This window comes from Sus scrofa, chromosome 7, assembly GCF_000003025.6.
Source record: "Sus scrofa isolate TJ Tabasco breed Duroc chromosome 7, Sscrofa11.1, whole genome shotgun sequence".
Lineage (NCBI taxonomy): Eukaryota > Metazoa > Chordata > Mammalia > Artiodactyla > Suidae > Sus > Sus scrofa.
In genome coordinates, this window is record NC_010449.5 from 92,511,707 (window position 1) to 92,534,359 (window position 22,653).

Below are 22,653 nucleotides of genomic sequence, written 5' to 3' on the forward strand. Positions count from 1 at the left end.
TTCTGGAAGATGAGAACATTGTGAGGAAAAGCGCGTCGTGACTGCAGATCCCAACGTGTCGAGATTTGTCCTCAAAAGGCTAAGTGCCTGGTGCCAGGCAAGTTGCCTAGCAGTTTGCTAAGCAAGTCTTCACATTTGAGAACCAGTGTGTGACAATGGAGTGCACCGGCTCTTCAGAGCAACTGCGTTCAAATCCTGGCACCGCCACCTCCTGGGCCAGCAAGGCTCTTACCTGCCCGCCCCTGGTCTTGTCTGCTGTGAAATGGCAGTGACAGCAATACCCATCTCCTGGGGCTGCCGTGAGAACAGATGAACAAAGCACTTGGCAGGAGTGAGCAGCTCCCTTCCCGAGCCACCCCTGTCAACTGTTGCTGTGTGTTCAGCGGCAAATTGGCGAGACCGGGATGGCTGGAGGCCCCACAAAGTGGGGTTCCACGGAGTCACTGGAAGATAGTCAAGTATCCCGAGTGAGAGAGAGAGAAGAGGGTCCCCTAGGAGCCTAGGCAGCTGGCGGGTGGAGCCCTGCACGGAAAGCCAAGGACAGCCACTCAGAGCGTGGGTGGGAGGACACAGGGGGCTGCAATCCAGTCCTCCCGCATTAGCTCAGCGCTGCATCCCGACCCCCCCACCCCCACCCCGGGGTCATCCTTACTCAAAACCCCGCTGCGTGCACAGCCCTGGCCAGGCAGAGGGCTGGAGCGGGAGCAAGCTTAAGAAATGACCATTGGCCTCCGAGAAGTCCTAGCCAGGCGTTCCTGTCCAGATTCAGAGAAATCTGTCTTTTCAGGAGCTTTTGTAAGGATATGACCAAGTGCTACGAAATTCATATTTGAGAGCTGATTTTTTCTTAAGGGGAAAGGCAAAGAGTTCAAAAAATGTTTTGGCAATGTAAATACCAAATGAATCTTGGTAATATTTAGGAGGTTATTATTAATTTTAGGTGAAATAAGGACAATGTGGGTAAGTCTAATGATGCCTTTTTTTTTTTTAAAGAGATACCTACTGAAATACTGACATGAAATGATGTGACCTGGTATATCAGACCTCCTTCAAAATTATATGGGAGGTGGGGAGGCAGATGGTGGTATAAATGGACAGACTTGGCCAGGGTTGATGATGTTGATGGGTGTGTGGGGGTTCCGCAAATATTATTTTTATATATAATAAAATATATGCACATATATTCCACATATAATTTATTACACAAAATTTCAAACATATATAGAAAAGACTGTCTTTTGACTGTCTCTATGTTTGAAATTTTGTATAATAAAAGGCTTTAAGTTCATCAAAGCTGAAAAAAATGTTAATTAGGGGATTCTCATCATTTTTTTTGCTTTTTAGGGCTGCGCCTGGGACCCAGGGCATATGGAGATTCCCAGGCTAGGGGTCGAATCAAAGCTACAGCTGATGGCCTATGCCAGAGCCACAGCAACACAGGATCAACACGGGATCCGAGCTGCATCTACGACCCAGACCACAGGTCACAGCAACACTGGGTCCTTAACCCACTGAGCAGGGCCAGGGATTGAACTTGCAACCTCATGGTTCCTAGTTGGATTCATTTCCACTGTGCCATGACAGGAACGCCTCATCGTAGTGGTTCTTGCAGCAAGATATCTTCTTCCTAAGGACATGTGCACTCGGACAGGTGATGAGGGTGGGGAGGCCTGCCCAGAGCTGGGAGGGGCTGGAGGACAGACAGGAAGACCAGCGCCCCAGGGTCAGGAAAGTGCCTCCAACCTTCCTTCCTCCTCATACATGTGGGGACCAGAGTGATGTCTGCCCCTCAGGGCCTCCCAGGTTGAGAAAAAACAATCAGAGGGGTTGCTGTCCATTTTGCACTGCTTTTGAACTCAGTGAAAATTATTTTTAAATGGGTTTCAGGAGTTCCCGTTGTGGCACAGTGGTTAATAAATCCGACTAGGAACCATGAGGTTGCGGGTTCGATCCCTGGCCTTGCTCAGTGGGTTAAGGATCCGGCATTGCCATGAACTGCATGGTGTAGGTTGCAGACGCGGCTCGGATCCCGAGTTGCTGTGGCTCTGGCATAGGCAGGCAGCTATAGCTCCAATTAGACCCCTAGCCTGGGAACCTCCATATGCTGCAGGAAGTGGCCCTAGAAAGGGCAAAAAGACAAAAAATAAATAAATAGGTTTCAATGTATTTTAAACCACAATTAACTTTCTTTTCTAGAAGACAGCCATTAGAACAGAGTAGACAAGTATTCTCACTTTCTTCAACTGGAAAATGGGGAGAAGCACACATACCCCATTTCCCAGAATGTGGGATAAATGAGATTGATGGTCATACAGTACCCCAGCCCTTGTAAGCACCAATAAAGAAAGGCTGAGTCTGATATGAGGGGGTTTTGGCAAATGTCACCCTTGAGCCAGCCTCTCAGGCCCACAATGCAGCCACCCCATCTTGGGTGCTCCATTGGAAATGCAGATGCTTCGCTTAAACATCTACATAAATAAGAGTCAAGGCACACATTCTCAGAGCCCTCTTTGGGACAGGCATCACGCTGAGAGTCAGCCCCTTGGGGTATCGCGAGAAGCCCCTGCTGCCTGCCTCCCTCTCCAGAGGAGCCACCTTGCACTGAGAACAGGCCACTTGGGATAGAGCCCCAGAGCTTTCTCTCTAGTTGAAGACTGAATTCGAAAATGAAGAATAGCACACTGCCACTCTGGGCCGTGGCTCTGAATGGCAACCTACATCCTAAGAAAGCAGGCCTTCCGTGGATTAGTTCACTCCCAAAGGTGGGGGCAAGCCATTCAGGGTGCCCAGCAGGCCCTGAGCAAAGGGAGCTTCTGGAGCACTAAGCAGTAGAGCAGGCATGATGGCCTCCAGACACCAGGGGGCAGCACAATACACCCTCCAGGGTCAGAGGCACCCACCAAAGGGGACTTGGCAACAGACATGCTTCCAAAAACAAAGCTAAGTAGCCAGGGCATGCAGAGGGAGAGACCCCAGAGAGGCAGACTGCCCACTGAGCCAGCTCATAAGTTTTTGCCACTTGCCCACAGGCAACTGTGAGTAGCTTCCTGCAAGACAAGCTTCAGCCGGAAGCCAGTGTGACTTCAGGTGAGGGACCCACAGGCTACAGGGCTGGCAGGGACTGGAGAGGAGTCCAGGTCTACTTTCTTTGGGTTCTTGCTCTAGAACCTCCTCCCAAGCAGATGAAAGGTTTGTCTCGTCCTCGCCTGCTGCACATCTGCTCATTCCACCACCCACTGAACCCCTGGGCATGTTTTCTGTGCCTTCATCCCAAGCAAGAAACAGAAAGCGGGGTGGGGGAGCCCAAGACAAAGTTCTAAGGTTCTCAAAAGTCCTTAGGCTTGGGGACCTTTGAAATCCAAGTGTGGGATTATTCCAAGCTTGCAGAAAGCCCCCCACCCCCAGCTCCAGGGGAGAAAGCAGTCTCTGTGGGGAGACCTTGAGTGCTGGGCTAGGAGCCGTGGCTTTGGAGCCACAATGCTTGGGTTCAAATCCCAGCTCAGCTATTTACCAGCTCTGTGACACCGGGCAGGTACTTAACCCTCTGTGCCCCCATTTCCTGTTCTGTAAAATGAGGGTAACAACTGCTTCCAAGAGCAGTGAGTTACAGTGTGGGAAAGCATTTGAAGAAAAGGCCTTCACATGTTCAAATGTTCGTAGACCGCAGCTTAGAACCAGGCAGAGCGCTGCTCACAGCACAGCCCAAAGCCCCAAAGGTCTGGGCTTCTTTCCATCAGAATGCAGTTCACAGAGCCCATCGGGCTGTGGAGGCTGCCTGGAGCAGAGGCCCTGTGTCTGGAGTGGGTTTCACTAGGGTGTCCCTGGAGAGGTGGAGCAGGAAGGAGGTACCCAGTCCAGCCCTCCTGAGCCCACTGTGGGTTTTGTGCAGGACAAGCAGAAGACACCACTCAGATCTAAGCTGGGCTTGTTAAAACTCTTCAGCCAGAGGCTGAGAGGCAGGCTGGCCGTCCTGTAGGGACAGCACACCCCCTCTCCAGCCCCCTGTCCCTGGGCAGGCCTGGGGAAGGCCAGCTTGCAGAGGCCAGGCCTGCACCAGAGGGTGTGAGGAGCCTGCCAGCCTCAGAGCAGCGCTGGGCTTCCCTGGGATGCAGAGGGATGGGGAGGAAAGAGTTAAGCCACTTTGGGCTCCCGAGGGCGGCTCTGCAGCTATAAACAGTGAGCCGAGGGAGGGAGGGAGCTGCCACAGGATGTGGCCAGGGCTCGAGCTGTCTGATTATTAACTTCACTTTTATTTGGAGGGGGATTCGATTCTCTGTTTTACTTCCCATCAAGGAAGTGAAAGCCCAGGTCTCAGAGGGGCCTGATTTCAAATTGTTTTGTCACAGCTCATTTATTTTTCCTCTTAAATAAATAAACAAAACCACCTCTTTGTTTTCCCCTTAATGAGCCTTCAGCAAATCATCTGTGAGTGAGGCATGAAAGGGGTTTTCTGGAGTCCTTCATGGGGCACGCTGGCTTTTTCTTTTAAAAGGAAAAGAAAAAAAAGAGTCTTCCTTGAGCTTTGGCCTTCTCCAAGACTCTCCAGGCACCTTCTTTTCTACCTCATCCTGAGATCTCAGCCTGAAATCATGACCTCAAACCCAGCCAGAGGCACAGGCCTTCCTTGGCTGGCTGCTCCTTGGGGACTGGCCTGCTGCCTGCCATCCCATGTCACAGGCTCCGACCCCAAGGCCACACAGTGTGGAGCCCTGTGGTTCGTCCCCTTGGTAGAGCTTGGACCCATGGTTTTTGTTCCTATGGCACCCAGACGTTTCCATTAAAAATAACAAAGCAATTAAACACACAAAAGGATTCCATGACAGGGCTTAAGAAAACACCATTACATGTTTCTTTGCTCAAGGTTCAAAATGTTTGGGAAGTTGTTTACAACACCAAAACCCATTCAATAATTTCATGATTCTCTTGCAACCACCCTTTCTGGAATGACCCACTTGTGCAAGGCACCATGGGGGATGCAAAGACCACCGTCACACTGTCCCCACCCTCCAGGTGCCCACAATTCAGTGGGGGGAGGGTGCAGAGAAGAAAAGAGGAGAGTTCCACAGCAGAGGCCAACTGGCACTACAGGTGGGCAGGGACGGAAAAGACAGGCGCTGCTGAAAACAAAGAGGGGAGTATGGAGGAAGGCTTCCTGGTGGAGCTGATATTTAAGCTGGACCTTGAAGGGCTGATATTTAGAAGCAAGAATATTCTGGAAGCTGAGAAGTACCCAATCACAGAGAGCCAAGATCAATGTATGAACCAGATCAGGTATAAGACCACAGGGGCAGCGGGCCCAGCAAGTCCTCTGGCTCCTTGAATGGCAAAGTCCTCACGTGGAGAGGGCCTGAAAGGGGTGACTACTTGGATTCTGCTCCAGCCTGCTTGTCCTTGACCCGGCTTGGAGACTGGCAGCCTGTGAAGAAGCTGCACTGCATGCTGTGAGCAACACCATAGGACACTTGGATACACGCTTGTCTGGGATCCAGGCGCTCAGCTTGCCCCAAACACCTGATGACCACTAGCAGCTACGTCTGCTGCCCGCGGCTTTCTGCTCCTGGCCTATGAGGCAAGAAGAAAGGAGCGGACTGGAATAAAGCCAATTCCCTTACAAAAGCTCCCGGGGAGGTGCCAGGCTTCAGGGTTTTCTTGAAGTTCTTGGAAATCATCCCCAGCCCCTTGGCATCGCAGCTTCCAACCCCACCCTGCTCCCTAGCCCGGCAGGGCCCGCGGCCACGAGGGGGTTAAGGCGCCGCCAAGATGGCGACTTGTTTTGCACTTCGGAGGGGGTCACGCGGGAGGCTGCCCTTTGCCTCTGGGGAGGCGGTCAAGGTCTCGCCGCCCTCCTGGCGCTCTGCCCTCTGCGGCCTGACAGCCTCTCCTCCCCTGCGCGGCTGGCACTCCTCCGGGGCCTCCGGGCTCCTAGCGAACCAAACTCCGAACCTTGCAGGCGGCTGGCCGGGTCTTGGCGATACCCGGCGATACCCCTCGGCGATACCCGGGCCGCAGGTGCACGCCGGCGGGGCCCCTTTGGCCTTTGAGAACGTCTGAGGCCGGTGAGCTGAGGCCGCAGCCTGGGCCGCGATCCCTTTCGATGTCTTCTCTCCTGGCTGAAGCCACCGCAGCCGCCTTCCCCGGCTGCTCCGAGGGCTGCTCCCGCCTGCGGCCCGAGCAGGGGCGCGATGGACGTGGTCGCACTGCCCTCCAGTGGCCAGTCCGCCGAACAGCACGGCGGGCCGGGGTGGGGTCGGCCCGCCCCTCCTTAGAGAAGGGCTGCCCCTTGCCTCATTTGAAGATGTGGCCTTGCCCATCCTCCGCGTCTCCTAGAGGCGGCCCTTTGCCACAGTGAACGCTGATCCGACAGCATTAGTTCTCAAACTTTTGTGTGTCCCTGACTCCCAGTGCCCAGTTGGTTCAAACCCAGATTGCTGGGTCCACACCCAAAGTCTATCTAGCAAGTTCCCAGGAGCTGCTGCTGCCGCTGCTCCTGAGACTAAAGTTATGGAAGCACTGGCTCGGTTGCTCATTCTGTCCTGGGGATTCTGTCATTTACTCCTTGGGAATATAATATGCCCTGCTAGACACATGACCAGAAATGACCGCCACCAAGTTCCCACCTTCATGCGGTCCCCCTCAAACAGAGACAGATTTGTTTAAATAGATAAATAAATACAAGATAAATAAATAAATATCATAAATAAATATAAGATAAATAAATATATATCATAAATAAATATAAGATTCCATTTGAAAAAGTTCTGAAATTCCAGTGAAGGAAAAGAATAAGGCACTCAAAGAACATATACACATGGAAAACGAATTTAGATTTGGGATGGGGAGGCTGTTGTTCCCTCTCTGAGGGAACCATGAACAAGGCCAGAAGGCAGAGGCCAGAGAGCCTGGGGAGGTGGGAGATGGTCTGAGGCTGCAGGCAGAGCAGGTGAGATGCATAGATGGTGGGCGTGGATGCAGAGACCGGAGGACAGAGCTGGAGGTGGGCAGGTCACCGTCCCCAGCTCTAAGCATCTGGTACCCAAAGACCTGCCTCTCCAGAAGGGGCAAGGTTCAGAGGAGAGGGGTAGGGAAGCTGGATATTGAGCCCATAGCCACTCTCCACGGTGTCGAGGGATGGTGTCCCACCTGCCAGAACCTCAGCCAGGTGCCCCTGGCTCATGAAATTGTTGTGGCCTGAACCAGATCTGCTCAGGCTCCTGCCCAAAGCCTGCAGGAGAGCCACTTTTGATGGCTGCAGGTGAGCTATGGGGAGAAGACATGGTGTATCGTGTACCCACCTGTGCAACACACGATTCCTCTCCTCCCTACGTCCAGTCCAGGATGCAGCCATTTCTCCAGTGAGCATTTTCAACTACCTATGGTGTGCCTGCTCTGGAGTCACTTTGGTGACACGGGAGGCTGCCCTGGACTCCCCCACCCATCCACCCCAGGCAGGTAGATGGACAACACCATCCCTGCCCCCAGGCTCAGTTCCTCACCAGCTGCATGAACCCACATCCCACCCAGATGTCCCCTGGGCAACTCGCGGAGGGGATGGGTGAAGGGAGCAAGATGGAAGGGGCACATGGAAGCCAGGAAATCTATTGTGAGGATGCTTGTGACTTGGTATCAATGCCATTTTGGTGGCAGAGGTGGGGTAATCACCGGCCACCCTACCACCTCTATTCTCATGCATTGTTGAGGAGGCATCTTCCCATTAGGCCTGTCACCTTGCACAGTCACTTCACTCGCTGGCTTTCTCATCTGAAAAATGGGGGTGGGGATGAGTTGTATCAAATGATCCCCAATATTTTGGGTCCAAGCCTCGTCCACCAGCTCGCTGCTGGAGGGATGGTTGAAAGAAGGCTCCTGGAGTTCCCATCACGGCGCATTGGAACCATGAAGTTGCAGGTTCCATCCCTGGCCTCGCTCCATGGGTTAAGGATCTGGCATTGCTGTGAGCTGTGGTGTAGGCCGGCAGCTGTAGCTCCGATTCGATTCCTAGCCTGGGAACCTCCATATGCCACAGGTGTGGCCCTAAGAAAACAAAAGAAAGAAGGAAAGAAAGAAAGAAAGAAAGGAAGGAAGGAAGAGAAAGAAAGAAAGGAAAAAAAGAAAAGAAGTCTCCTGCTCAGTGGCCCCCAACCATGGAAAGTAAGGCCTTGGGGATAATCGCCTCCAGGTTTGGGGTAGGGAGGGAAGAGCATCTCAAAAACTGTTGTCGCTTTAGAGTTTAACTAATCCAGTTCAAATACTGACTCTGCTCCTGACTCACTGTGTGATCTCCAACAAGAGGCTTAACCTCTCTGAGGCTCAGCTTCCTCACCTGAGAAAGGAGGATAACACAGTACCCACCTCATAAGGTTGTTGTGAAGATTGAGTCATAGCTGCCTCTTATCAAATGCTCATTCCAGGCCAGGCCCTGCGCTGAGGGCTTCTCCTGAATTACGTGAGGTCATGCACGAAGCGCTGGCCCACTGCCAGCCAGGAGTGAGGTTTGATCATGGGAGCCTTTCTTGTTACCATTTCAGCATCGCCCCCCACCCCCGGCCCCCGTGCTTTGCACACATGGGTACCTTCAGTAGACAGAAGGGGCTTAGCGAGCCCTTGGCACATAGTAAGCACTTAAAAAATGATGGTCTTTGTGATTAGGACAGAAGGGACCCTTGTGGAGAGATCCTGCAGCCAAGAGAAATGGGGGTGCAGGGGCGGTGGGCCTGAGAGGCTGGCTCGCCCCCTTCTCTCCAGGGGGGGCCAGCCCCGGTCTAGCTAGCCAGGGCCCAGGCTGGGACATCAGCTCTTACTCACTCTTCCCAGAGCAGCTAATTAGCCTCCTCCAAGCCAGGAGCTCCCCAGATGAAAGGTGCCTAATACGAATGCAAGGCGTGACCCCTGTATTTATAACCAAGGTTCCCTTGGGTGAGGAAGGCCTGGGGGTGGAGAGACAGGCCAGATCAGGGCCTCGCCTTCTTTATGACAGAGGTTCTCAGGGAAGGGAGCTGCGCTGGGGTGGTTGTGAGCCTGAGAAAAAGGCTTCAGGGCGGTGGGTGTGGGGCTCCAGGTCCTGGGAGTGGGAGGAGCTGGGTGGCTGAGGGGGCAGAACGTGCCAGGCCCCAGGCTGCCTCTCAGAGCAGGAGCTCTGGGGCCAGGAGCAGCCCAGGGTAGGGCGGATCCGAGCGAAGATGCTGATGCCAGGCTGCCGGGTGGAGATCCCAGCTCCACGGGGGTCATTCCGTGTCCCAGAGCCTCAGTGTCCTCATCTGTGAAGTGGGAACGCTGATGCCCTGACTGCAGCGTCAGTACAGAAGGACCTGGTACCCTTCATGTAAAGAATGAAGAGTCGGACATTTGTTCTTTCTACATTTACTGAGGACCTACTCTGTGCCAGGCACTGGGTGCTGGAAACATGAGCAAAACAGATGAAGCGTTAACCTCTCCCTCCCCCCTCCCCCCTCCCCAGCCCCCACCCCCTGGGGACTTGCATTCTATGTGGAAAAGGACACTAAACACAAGAACCCAGAGAGTCCTGATACACTGCCAGGCACAATGAAGAAGACAGCGCTCCAGGTACAGGGATGACAGGTGATGTCAGATGCCATGGTCACACACATTTTTCAAGGCAGGTGTGCGCAGATTAAGAAACAGGTGGGGATTGGGTGGAGAGGGTGATGGAGTTCCCACAGTGGTGCAATGGGTTAAGGATCCGACTGCAGCAGCTCAATTCACTGCAGAAGCAAAAGTTCGATCCCCAGCCTGGCGCAGTGGATGGAGGATGACATTGCCGCAGCTATGATATAGGTCACAGCTGCGGCTTGGATTCAGTCCCCGGCCCTGGAACTTCCATAGGCCATGGCCAAAAAAGACAAAAAAGAAGAAAAAAAAAAAAAAAAAAAAAAAAGACCAGGCTTGAAAGGCCAGCCCAAAGCTACTCAGCAAATCGGAGGCTGGAGCCTAGATCTATAGCACAGGAACCTTGACCCACAGCTGGTGAAGCAGCCACGGAAGCCCCCTCTACCTCTGGCTAAAAGAAGTGCCTACCTAAGCCACCTGTCCTCGCCTCTGCCTTGGCCTGCACACAGGAGCCTTCGTCTAGAGTAGATGGCAGAAGGGTTACGGCCCCAGGGTAACGCAGCTTCAATTCCTGGCAGCCCCTCGGGCCTCACATCCACCCCACATCTCTCAGTCCTCCCAGCCGCCTGGCAAGGTCCGTAGCAACCCCACGATTTTTATCAAGGTGAGATTCACATAACAGAAAACGAACCATTTTAAAGTGAACAACTCAGTGGCATTTAGCCCACGCACCATGTGTAACCCCCACCGCTCTGTAGCTGCAAGGCATTTTCACCGACCCAAAAGGAAACTCCTATCCCTCAAGCAGTTGTTTCCCATCTCCCTCCCCCGCCCCCCCAGCCCCTCGAAACTACCAACCTGCTTTCTGACCCTTTGGATGCCTTATATATCCAGACCTTGGGGCCTGGCTTCTGTCACGTGGCCTGTTTTCAAGGTTCCGCCCACGTTATCACATAGATCAGCATTCGGGTTCTTTGTATGGCTGAATACTGTTCCATTGTATGTAAGCAGCTCCATTTTACAGACAAGAAACCGACTCAGCAAATAAGCAGCACTCAAAGGGCACAGCTGGTCCGTGGCAAAACAGGATTGCCTCTGAACCTGAGTCCACACTGTGGAAAAGGGCCGGCTCCCCAGAGGGCCTCAGCCTAGGTGTGGCCGGGCCTCTTCTCAGCCCAGGTTCACAGGTGTGGGTGAGGTGACCTCCCAGTCACCCTGCTCCAGGCATGGCTGAAGAGGCCACCTCCTCAAGCAGAATTCCTAGTCCCGGACAACCCCAGGCCAGGGCACTCCTGGGCCCCAAACCCTCCCTCTCAGCTGAGTCATGAGGCTGGGAGGTGCCTCTGCCTTGGGGCAGCCTGGTAGCCTGGCTAGATGGGGGGCATTCCCCACCCCCGCCCCCGCAGACTGGTGGCCCTGGGCAGAGATGCCGGGCCTGCCCGGCAAGTGACTACAGCAATGCACAAGCATTTGTTAAGCACCCATTCTGTGCCGGGTGCCATGTGGTCCCTGCCTTTAAGGTGCTCCCTCTCTGAGGAGGGCACCAACCTCCCAACAGAAGGTGGGTACTGGGACCATGAAACTGGACATCAGGAATCCCTGACCTTGGGCAAGGAGGCTGCACAAGTGCCAGGCCTGCCAGCTTCCCTCCTCAGAGCAGCTGGGGGACACAGGGCAGGCTGTGCACAGGATGCGGTATTCACTGTCCACATACTCTGTCTTGACCACGTGCCTGCCTAGCGTCGATTCATTCATCTGATGCAATCAGCCAGCGCCTGACACACTACCAGGCAATGAGGATATGAAGGCTAAAAAAAAAAAAAAAAAGTCTCTAGAGTTCCCATCGTGGCTCAGTGGCTAACAAATCCATCTAGGAACCATGAGGTTGCGGGTTCGATCCCTGGCCTTGCTCAGTGGGTTAACGATCCGGCGTTGCCGTGAACTGTGGTATAGGTTGCAGACGCGGCGCAGATCCCGCGTTGCTGTGGCTCTGGCGTAGGCCAGCGGCTACAGCTCCGATTAGACCCCTAGCCTGGGAACCTCCATATGCCGCAGGAGTAGCCCTAGAAAAGGCAAAAAAAAAAAGACACACACACAAAAAAGGCCCTGTTCCTTAGGAGCTTAAAACCAGGCAGACTACACAAACCAACACTAGCCATGTGGCCGGGGGTGAGGAGCCCCAAGCAGGGCCCCAGCCCCCCATGGACAGCTGCAGCTGCAGCTGGAGCATAAGCCCATCTCTAGACCATAACCCGACCCACCACCCCCGCAGGACAGCTTCACTCAGTTAATCAGGCTGAAAACATGGGCCTGGTGGCTTTTGGCTCCTTAGCCGCTACCCCTACCTGCATCCCCATCCAGGATGCAGAAGGATTTCCCCAGCAAGGAAATGGCCCCCAGTTGGTCCCCTGAGGACTTGGCAGAGGGGAGGGAAGGACCCCCACCCCCCGCCCAAGCCCCCAAAGGGCTCCATTGCCTCACTCCTAGAGGCTGCCCTGGGGGTGCCAGGCTGCGCTTAATGGTCAGGGGACGCCCCCAGGCTGGTACACCACCACTGCCCACGGCCACATCCCCAGGGACAGAGCATTTCCCAGGTGCCAGGCACATGCTCAGCCCATAACGTGCATTTCTTTTTTCTTTTTTGTTTTTTTTTTTTCATGGCCACACCTGCAGCATATGGAAGTTCCCAGGCGGGGATCGAACCCACGCCACAGCAGCCTCCCGAACTGCTAAAGTCAGGTTCTTAACCCACTGTCCCGCAGCAGGAACTCCTGCATTTCTTAAACCATGAAGATTTTTACCAGTGACTCGCCCGAAGTGCCAAGATGAATGGAGGCGTTGCATTTTGGTCCGACCCCCTCTGAAGTCCACACGCACAGTTCTACACACTTCTTCCCAGACAAGGCTGGCACACGCGCTCCCCCACGTGATACACAGCCTCCTGACCTGATTGTCTGGGGGAAAGGGAGATCCCTCAACCCAGAGCCTCACCCCAACCACGCTCCCGCCCCGCCCCGCCCTGCCCCCACCCTAGCTGACCTTTCCAGCTCAGCCAGCCTTTCTGCCCCCAAGGAGCCCCCAGAGCAGCTAGAAGGTACAGTCCCCCTGGGCCTGTGGAAGGAAGGGAATGGGGTGGGGACGGATGGGTCCTGGCCAGGTGGGCCTCCGATGGGAGGGGAAATGACCCCTGGAGGGGTCAGAGGCTCTAGGCCGGGCTCTGCCCTCCACAGCTGTCATGGAGAATTTGGCAGCAAAAGGGAAGGGAGCAAGACAGATGTTGCAGGTGTCCTGGCTGACCTGACAACCCCAGAGTGCCCTGCAGGCCAGAAGGCTGAGGAAGGGGTGCGTGGGAAGGTGGTGATTATCAGCCTCCATTTCAGGGCTGGGTGTGGGGACACCTGCCTGGGGAACACAGCCTGGCCAAGAAGCCGGGATGAGCCTCTGCCTGTCCCGGGTGTAGCCTGAGGCAGACGGGGAGGCTGTGGGGGACAGGACAAAAGGAGCCCCACAGCCAGGACATGGCCACAGAGAGGCCCAGGGAACTCCATTCCCTGGGCTCTGGTTAAAGCCCCTTACATAACCCTGAAGCCAATCTTTACACCCACCCCGGGAGGAGAGGGTCCACAGGGTCCCCATTTTACAGATGAGGAGACTGAGGCTCAGCGATCTGAGACACGTGCCTGGCGTCACAGGGCCAGGTAATAGCGCAGTCAGGATTCGCAGCCGGTCCCTCTGACCCCAAAGGCTTGGCCCTTGACCACTTAGAGCTTCCGCACTGGCTGTGCCCAGCACCAGAATGGGCACCTGAGCTGTTCAGGGACTGAGCGGATCAGGGAGGGGACAAGTAGACAGAGGCGGGGATGAGTGAGGGGAGACGTGCATCCACTGCCACGGCCACCAAGCAGCTGAGCAAGTGGACGAGGGAGCCAGGAGAACAGCCGAGCTGGATGGCAGGCCGGTTAAAGGGCTCAGCCGGCAGGAGAAGCAACTGCTGCTCTGTTGAATGGCCTCTGGAAGACAGGAAGGAATGTGGCTTCTGAGAAGCCGGGTGGCCCATCCCCGTGCTGGCCGACCCTGAAGGATACCTCTCCAATCGCGCTCCCAAGACAGCCAGTTTCCAGAACAAGGGGCCCCAGCCTGCCAGGCACAGGGACATTCCATGACCACGTCGATTGCCTAAGAGGACCCCAGGCCAGATATCGACCTGCCCAGCCCAGCTGGGAGGAAAAGAGAAACGGGAGACCCATTGGCTCTGCCTGAGGTGGAGGTGGGCGTGGCGGCCGAGAGGACTTCGCTGTCACCTTGTGCAGGCAGGTGGGTCTGGCAAGGACAGCAGCCCTGCCCCCTGGCCGCCGGGCCTGGGGTCAGGGCCTGGGCCTGTTTGCCTAAGGGGGTGGGTGCAGCTAGTGTGGAAGCGACTCACCGTGGGGTCACTGCCGTGGCTAGGGAGGGCCAGAGCCCCTCCTTCTGGGGTAAGGCCCACTTGGGCTCTGCACTGAGGGGTGTGGCAGGCGGGATGGACCCAGGAGTGGAGAGGATGCAGCAGAAAGGGGGTGAGGATGAGGGTGTTGCTCTAATGGGGTGGGGGGCTGTGTATCTTAGTAGTTAGAGTGGGAGGGGGGTTTAGGGGGTTGTGAGCCCACCCCTCACCACCTTCCCTAAGGCCCCCAGGGAAAGTAGCTGGACCAAGTCAAGGGCAATTCTGTGAATCAGTGGGCTCGCACTTGTGACATAGTGGGTTAAGGATCCAGTGTTGTCACTGCAGCAGCTCAGGTTGCTGCTAGGGCTTGGGTTCCATCCCTGGCCCAGAAACTTCCACATGCCTTGGGTGTGGCCAAAATGATAATAATAATTTTTTTAAATAAGTTTAGAAAAATAGAAGTTCCTGTCATGGCACAGCGGAAATGAATCCGACTAGGAACCATGAGGTTGCGGGTTTGATCCCTGGCCTTGCTCAGTGGGTTAAGGATCCGGTGTTGCCATGAGCTGTGGTGTAGATCACAGATGCGGCTCAGATCTGGCATTGCTGTGGCTGTGGTGTGGGCTGGTGGCTTCAGCTCCGATTGGACTCCTAGCCTGGGAACCTCCATATGTCGCAGGTGCGGCCCTAAAAAGACAAAAAAATAAAAGAAAAAGAAAGGGCACACACAGGAAACCCCACCCCCACATTCAGCCAGCTCTCTAGGGGGACTGGCAGGCCAGGGCCTGAGTGTCTCTGAAGTGCAGATACTGCTCAACCTGGGCACAGAGGAAGCAGGCAGACCCAGAGGCAGGCCTGGTCAAGCACGGTCATGCGTTGTTAGCCTACCCAAGGAGCAGGGGGTGTGACACTTGAGGCCCAGGGAGGTAACGGGCTGTGGACAGTGGGGGCAGGATACACAGAAAACTGCTGGACAGCTTGGCTCTCTCTCCTGTGCACTCAGCACTGAGTGAGCACCCTGCCCCAAGGAAATCTTTAAGGGGACAGCGACCAGCATTGCCCTTCCTGGCCTTTCTGTGCAGGATCGCTCGGGCTTGTTAGCCTCCTGTCTCCCAACGGGGACCTTCTGGAAACTATTCTCCATCCTGGAAATTGTCACAGAGGTCCGTGTGGAACAGAGCTAAAGTGGGAGGCAGAGAACTGCCCCGCCTCAGCACAGGTCCGAAGAGGAGGCGAGTGCCCCCTGGTGGCTTCCTGTGGTGCAGGCGCAGAGAGCCACGCTCCCCAGATAAGACTCCTAGGGGCACAACCTCTACACAGCCTCCTACAGGCTCCAGGAGCATCTTGTAATCAACCTACAATTCCTCCCCCCCAAATTAAATAATTAATTTTTTTAATTCTTAAAAAGAGGCGTTCCTGTCGTGGCTCAGTGGAAACGAATCCAAATAGGAACCATGAGGTTGCGGGTTTGATCCCTGGCCTCACTCAGTGGGTTAAGGATCCGACGTTGTCGTGAGCTGTGGTGTAGGTCGCAGATGCTGTGGTGTAGGTCGCAGGCTAGGGGTTGAACTGGAGCTGCAGCTGCTGGCCTACACCACAGCCACCAGGGCATTGCTGTGAGCTGTGGTGTAGGCCGGCAGCTACAGCTCTGTTTCAACCCCCTGGCCTGGGAACCTCCATATGCCGCGGGTGTGGCCCTAAAAAGCAAAAAATAAAAATAAAAAATAAAAAATAAATTAAAAGTGATACGACTTACATCAAGGGTCATTGGATTGCACAACATGTGCGGCTCTCTTAGTATGATCTTTGGCAAATAATAAAAATAATAATGACACAGTGATCCCGGGGAGATAGGTATTTATTATTTCCAGTTTTCATGAAATGAGGGTTTGCACAAAAGCATTCAAACAGTAACTGGCAGAACCCAGATTTGAGCCTGGGTGTGATGCCAAGCTTGTACTGGTTTTTCGGCACTGTAATCACTCAGATCTTAAGAGAAACTGTTTCCAGCCAAGGGGTGGTTTTTTCCTCTCCTGTCTCCTGCTCCTGAGAGACTCGCTATTGGGGAGAAGACAGAGAAGAGGCCCTTTCTCCTCACACAGTCAAAGGGTCAATGTTAAATCTTTGCTCATCTTGTATTTTACAAAGGACTTTCCCCCATGTTATCTCACTTGTGCTTAGCACCAGCCCTGTGAGGGAGGGGGCTATGGCCCCCTACAGCATGCAACCCCAAGTCAGCGGTCCTATAACTTCCAGCCCTGCACCCACAAACACCCCACCCGGGCCCAAACCCAATACCGAGGTTTCCTGTAAAAATCCACTCGCAGAAAGTATTTGCAGCACATATCTCCCTGGGAACTGTATCTAGTCACTTATGATGGAGCATGATGATGTGAGAAAAAAGAATGTATATGTGTATGTCTGCCTGGATCACCTTGCTGTACAATAGAAAATTGACAGAATACTGTAAACCAACTAAAATGGAAAAAATAATCATTTAATAAATAAATAAAATAACATATCTGACAAGGGAGCCAGTATCCAGACTATAGAAAGAACTCCTATAACTCAGTAAAAGAGCATTTAAGGAGTTCCCTGGTGGCCTGGTGGTTAAGGATCCGGCGTCATCACTGCCGTGGCTCCGGTTCAACCCCTGGCTCCGGCACATCCACACACTGGGGGCGCAGTCAGAAAAAGAAAGACATTGGAAAAGAGGCAGAAGATGTGAACACACCGTTTCTCAAAAGAAGAGCTATGAATGGCCAAGCCGCGAGAAAAGAAGATAATCACCATTATTAATCACCATTAGTCATCATTAGGAAGTACAGAAATAACACCTCATACACCCACCAGAAAGGCGGAAACGGAAAAGGCCGACAAAACCAAATGCTACTGAAAATGTTAATGGGAACCTTCTTATATGCTGGTAAATGTATAAAATGCTACGACCATTCTGGAAAAAGGTCTAGCGGTTTCTTATAAAATCAAATATACACCTCCTCCATGACCTAGCAGGTCTACTTCTGGGTATTTACCCAAGAGAAATGAAGACTTACAGTCAGCAAAAGACCTGTCAGGACTCTTCCTAGCAGCCTTATTCATAATAACCAAAAAAACCAGAAACAGGCCAGTGGGTATACAGACCATGGCAGACCCATACCACAGAATGCTGCGCAGCAGGGAAAATTACTGAGATGCACGACACGTGGGTTTATTGACATCATTATACTGAGTGAAAAAAAAAAATCATTACACAAGACAACCTATTATCTGATTTTAGTTCTAAAATTTTTTTAGTTTTATGGAAGTCTGGTTGGTTTACAAGGTGGTGATAATTTCTGCTTATGACTCTATTCACATGCGTTCTAAAACTGGCAAAGGACTCTATGGAGGGGGAAAAAAATCAGAAGGGCTGTTGCCTCTAGGGGCAGGGGCAGGGATTACCTGGGGAGAGGCCTGGGAGAACTTTTTAGCTGCTGGTAATGTTTTATATCTTGATTGGGGTCCTGTTTCATCAAAATAGCAAAAACTCAAAGGGACAGTTAATATGAATATTTCATGGTATTTAAGTTTTGCCTCAAGGGAAAAAAAAAAAAACTATAAACAACTATTGGATCCTAGTGAACAAGTTGCATGTGGAAGCCTTTAGGGGAAAGGTGTCCCCACCTGTCTCTCCAGCCTTTTTTTTCTTTGCTTTTTGCTTTTTAGGGCTGCACCTACGGCACATGGAGGTTCCCAGGCTAGGGGTTGAACTGGAGCTGCAGCTGCTGGCCTACACCACAGCCACAGCCACGCAGGGTCCGAGCTGAGTCTGCAACCTATACCACAGCTCACAGCAACACCGGATCCTTAACCCACTGAGCGAGGCCAGGGATCAAACCCGCAACCTCATGGTTCCCAGTTGGATTTGTTTCCATTGCACTTCGTCAGATTCCTTCCCATGATAGGAACTCCTCTCCAGCCTTCTTTCTATTCACCCCACCAAACTCGTTATCCCCATGAGTTGAGGCTGAAGCTGTGCTTCTCCAACACCAACATGTGAACCAAACCAATCACCTGGAGGGCTTGAGAAGATGCTCATTCTGAGTGAGCTGGCCCGGTGGGGGCCCAAGCGTCTGCATCTCTAACAAGCTCCAGGTGATGCTGCTGCTGGTCCTCAGACCACGCTTTGAGGAGCAAGGATTCTGAATGTTACCTTCTCCCAAAGCTAATTCATAGATCGGGACCCCCACAATGGAGGCCATCCTAGTGGCCTGGCCCATGTGAGAAATCTAAATCAAGCCACAATTGCTGAAACACCTCACCATCAAGAAAATTTAACACACACCAATGGCAATCCTCCAACTCAAGCCGGAGCTACTTACTGGCCCTACGACGCAGGACCCACTGGCTTTATAAGGAAACCCGGGATCTTCTAGCCAGTCATGCTGGTTCCTCATTGCCCCGTCGATGGGTCTATGAAACTCTTGCCTCAAATCCCTCAGGAAGGGTGCTCCACCCCCTTGAGAAGCCCTGCACAAAGGACATTAAACGCCCTGCGAAATTGCTTTATTTTTGTCATCTGGCACTTCCGCCTCTTTTCCTTTGCTCCCGTGGTTCCCCCTCCAGCCTACGCTGCCTGCCCACCCCAGGACTGGTCCTCTCAGTAGCCATCCCTAGCCTGCCTTTCCCCAGCCCTCCTCTTCCAGCAAATGACAACTAATAATAATGATGACGAAAAAGGACAGCATCGGCAATCACCAGGGACACTTACTAGATGCTAGGGGCTGTGCTACAAGCTTCACATGCACTGTTTTGTGCTTAACCCTTTTAACAGCCCTGTGAGGTTGATTTTAACACTGTTCCCATTTTAGGAGTTCCCATTGCGGCTCAGCAGTAGGGAGCTCAATTACTATCCATGAGGTGGCAGATTCAATCCCTGGCCCTGCTCAGTGGGTGTTGGTGGATCTGGCATTGCTGTGGCTGCAGGGTAGGCGGGTAGTTGCAGCTCCCATTCAACCTCTAGCCTGGGAGCTTCCATATGCCTCGGGTGCGGCCCTTAAAAAAGAAAAAAATACTGTTCCCATTTTACAGATGAGGAAAATGAGGTATAGAGAGGTTCTGTATTTGCCCCAAATCAAATGGTCTTGGCCATCTGGATGCTTCCTTTGGCTCCAATTACTGGCAGCCTTATGGTAACAGCTGTTGCGTCTGCATGTGCACACTCTCGCACAATTGTTTGTTTTCTCTTTCCACTGAGAGCACACTGTCCTTGAGAGTAAGGACAGGATAATTCTCTCTCTCCCTCCTCCCCAGCCCCTCGCCCTCTATCAGAGCCTTTGCCAAACTAGGGCCTCTTGTTCAAAGCAGGGCACAACACAGAACCCAAGCAAGCCCCAGCCTCATCCGTAATGGAGCCATCATGTCCCACTCTTCCCTCCCACAGGGCTCTGGCCAGGGTGCCCCCCCACCCCACTCCTGGCTCTCCCCCCTATGGCCCCTGAGAGCTGCCTCCTTAAACTCCCCCCCACCCCAGGGGGCCTCCCAGGCCATCCCCGCTGGCTGATCTCATCTCTGCTCCCACACCCTTCCATTCTTCCCTCCCATCCCAGGGTGTCCAGAGTCTAAACCAGCCGGCTGTGGGGCTAGCCCCCATCTGGAGGAGACCCCACCAAAGGCTGCTCTGCTCCCACCCCAAACACTACCCCCTGCACCGCAAGGGACGGCTGCTGTCAGAGCAGGGTCCAGGCCCAGCTCATCACAGCGGTGTCAGCGGCATTTTTTCACAGTGAGTGGATAGGAAGGGGTCTCCAGGGCTAGCCTGAGGTCTGAGCAGAGCTCGGCTGGCAGGTCCCGGCCTGCTGCCCCACCCCAAGTAATCTTGCACTACTCAGTATCTCCATCACCGTCCAGCCTGGGTCCTGAGGCATTTCCCACTCGGAGCGGTCAGCTTGGCCGGCAGTTCCCAGCCCTCCCAGCACCCGCTTCCTCCTCCCACAAGGTTTCTCTCCTCCAAGACCTCTTAGGGAGTAGATTTTACTTTCCCAGACAAGTTCAGCGATGCAATTTCTCCTCCTAAGAGGTTAGGCTAATTGCTCTTCCCAGAAGAAAATCCTCCGAGGTTTTCCTTGCGGCTAGGTAGGAGGTTTGAAAATTACACCTTCAGGGCATCTTCGGGTTTCTAAATTAAGTCCCGCTCTCGGGGGAGCGGCCACTGGGGAGCACCAGCGCCATCTGCTGGCGCAAAGCAGGATTCCTGGAGCGGATCCCGCACAGCGGCTCTGTGCACAGGCGGGCTCAGCCCTTCCCCGTCAGCTTCGATTATTCTGATGTTAAAAGCTCCGTCACGACATTTATCGTCCCCCGCATATATTAATTGTGTGATTTCCAGGGATGGAGAGACTTAAGTACCAGACGCAAATGTATCAAGATGTATACATTAAATACCTACAGTTTTTCTCAATCAGAACTCAATAAAGCAGTTTTTAGGGGGTGGGTTTTTTTTTTTTTTTTTCTTTTGGTCTTTTCAGGGCCACACCCGCAACATATGGCGGTTCCCAGGCTAGGGGTCTAATCAGAGCTGTAGCTGCCAACCTACACCACAGCCACAGCAATGCCAGCCAGATCTGAGCAGCTCTGCAACCTACACCACAGCTCACAGCAACGCCGGATCCTTAATCCACTGAGCAAGGCCAGGGATCGAACCTACGTCCTCATGGATGCTAGTCAGATTCGTTTTCACTGAGCCACGATGGGAACTTCAAAGCAGGTTGGTTTGTTTTTAAAGTACGAGACACACTGTATATATTAGGCACTGAAAAGTGTATGTATTTCTCTATACACAGATACAAATATACTGCGACATCTAATTAACAATGATCTCTGTCCCTTCTTGTACCAAATCAGATTAGGCAGCTATTATACTATTAGAGTATCTTAAACCATCTTTAAACAAATGGGCTCTCTCAGACATTAAGATGGGAAGCTAAATTAGAAATAATTTTCAGTCTATCAAATTATAAAAGCACATACTCAACCAGTGCAGCAATCCCATTACTGGCAATGAACCCTGCAGACATATCCACATTCACTGGTGCAGAGGAACGAATCCACAGGGACGTCCTCTGCAGCCTCCTTAACACTGGGAACCACCAGGAGGGCACTGGTTAAATAATAAATGATGGCACAACCATGGAATGGAAACTACAGAGCCATTGAAAAGGAGGAGGGAGATGATACCTCGAATATGGAACCATCTCCCAGGTTGTCGTACTGTGTGACCATGCTAAGTATCTGGACAGTGGTAATGGTTGCACAACAATATGCTTAGAAAAATCCTGGAAGAATATATAAGAAACGTAATAGCTGTTGCCATTTCCTTGGGGAGGGGAAATTTTTATTCTGCACACTTTGTATAACACATATATTTTTACTAAAGCATGCAGACTCTCAATAAATTATTTGTTAGTTGCATTCACCTTTCTGTTGTTTCTACAGCAGCATCTGACCCAAGAATTTCAAAAAATTAGAAATGACTTCAATATTTGAGCAACTTAAAAAAAAAAAGAGGGGAGTTCCTGTTGTAGCTCAGAGGTAACGAACCCAACTAATATTCATGAGGATGCAGGTTCAATCCCTGGCCTTGTTCAATGGGTTAAGGATCCAGCATTGCCATGAGTTGCAGTATAGTTCAAAGACTTGGCTCAGATCTGGTGTTGCTGTGGCTGTGGCTGTGGCTGGCAGCTATAGCTCCGATTGGACTCCTAGCCTGGGAACTTCCATATGCCGCAGGTGCAGCCCTAAAAAGACCAAAAAAAAAAAAAAAAAAAAAAAAAAAAGAGTGATTTTTTTTCCCCACCAAAGATGGGTTTTATACACAGGGCACTTACTTTTTCACAAATAGATTTTTTTTTTTTTTTTTTTGCTTTTTAGGGCTGCACCTGCGGCATATGGAGGTTCCCAGGCTAGGGGTACAATCGGAGCTACAGCTGCCAGCCACAGCCACAAAAGATCCGAGCCATGTCTGTGACCTACACCACATTTCATGGCAACACCAGATCCTTAACCACTAAGAGAGGCCAGGGATCAAACCTACAAACCTCATGGTTCCTGATTGGATTTGTTTCTGCTGTGCCACATGGGAACTCCCTTTACAAATAAAATTTGAAGAAAACTTTTTTTTCCCCATGGTGATAAGACCTAGAGTGGAAGTCCCCTTGTGGCACAGTGAGTTACATGTCTGGTGTTGCAGAAGCTGTGGCACAGGCTGCAAGTGCAGCATAGGTTCAATCTCTGGCTCAGGTACTTCCACACCCCGTGGGTACAGCCAAAAGAGAGAGAGAGAAAGAAAGACATAAAGACAGACTGACCCAGGAGTTCCCGTCGTGGCTCAGTGGTTAATGAATCTGACTAGGAACCATGAGTTTGCAGGTTCGATCCCTGGCCTTGCTCAGTGGGTTAAGGATCCGGCGTTGCCTTGAGCTGTGGTGTAGGTCACAGACGGGAGGCTCGGATCCTATGTTGCTGTGGCTGTGGTGTAGGCTGGCGGCTACAGCTCCGATTTGACCCTTAGCCTGGGAACCTCCATATGCCGCAGGGAGCGGCCCAAGAAGTGGCAAAAAGACAAAAAGACAAAAAAAAAAAAAAAAAAAACAGACAGACCGACCCAGATTAAGCATGCAGTCGTGCAC

General features: G+C 52.6%; 1 long non-coding RNA gene across 1 annotated transcript; it reads right to left on the minus strand.

Annotated features, from left to right (window-relative positions):
• LOC100513604 lies at window positions 4,798-7,140 on the minus strand. The gene is made up of 2 exons (XR_002345988.1): window positions 5,944-7,140; window positions 4,798-5,562 (listed from the first exon to the last, which is right to left on the minus strand). It is a non-coding gene; the product is annotated as an uncharacterized LOC100513604 (long non-coding RNA).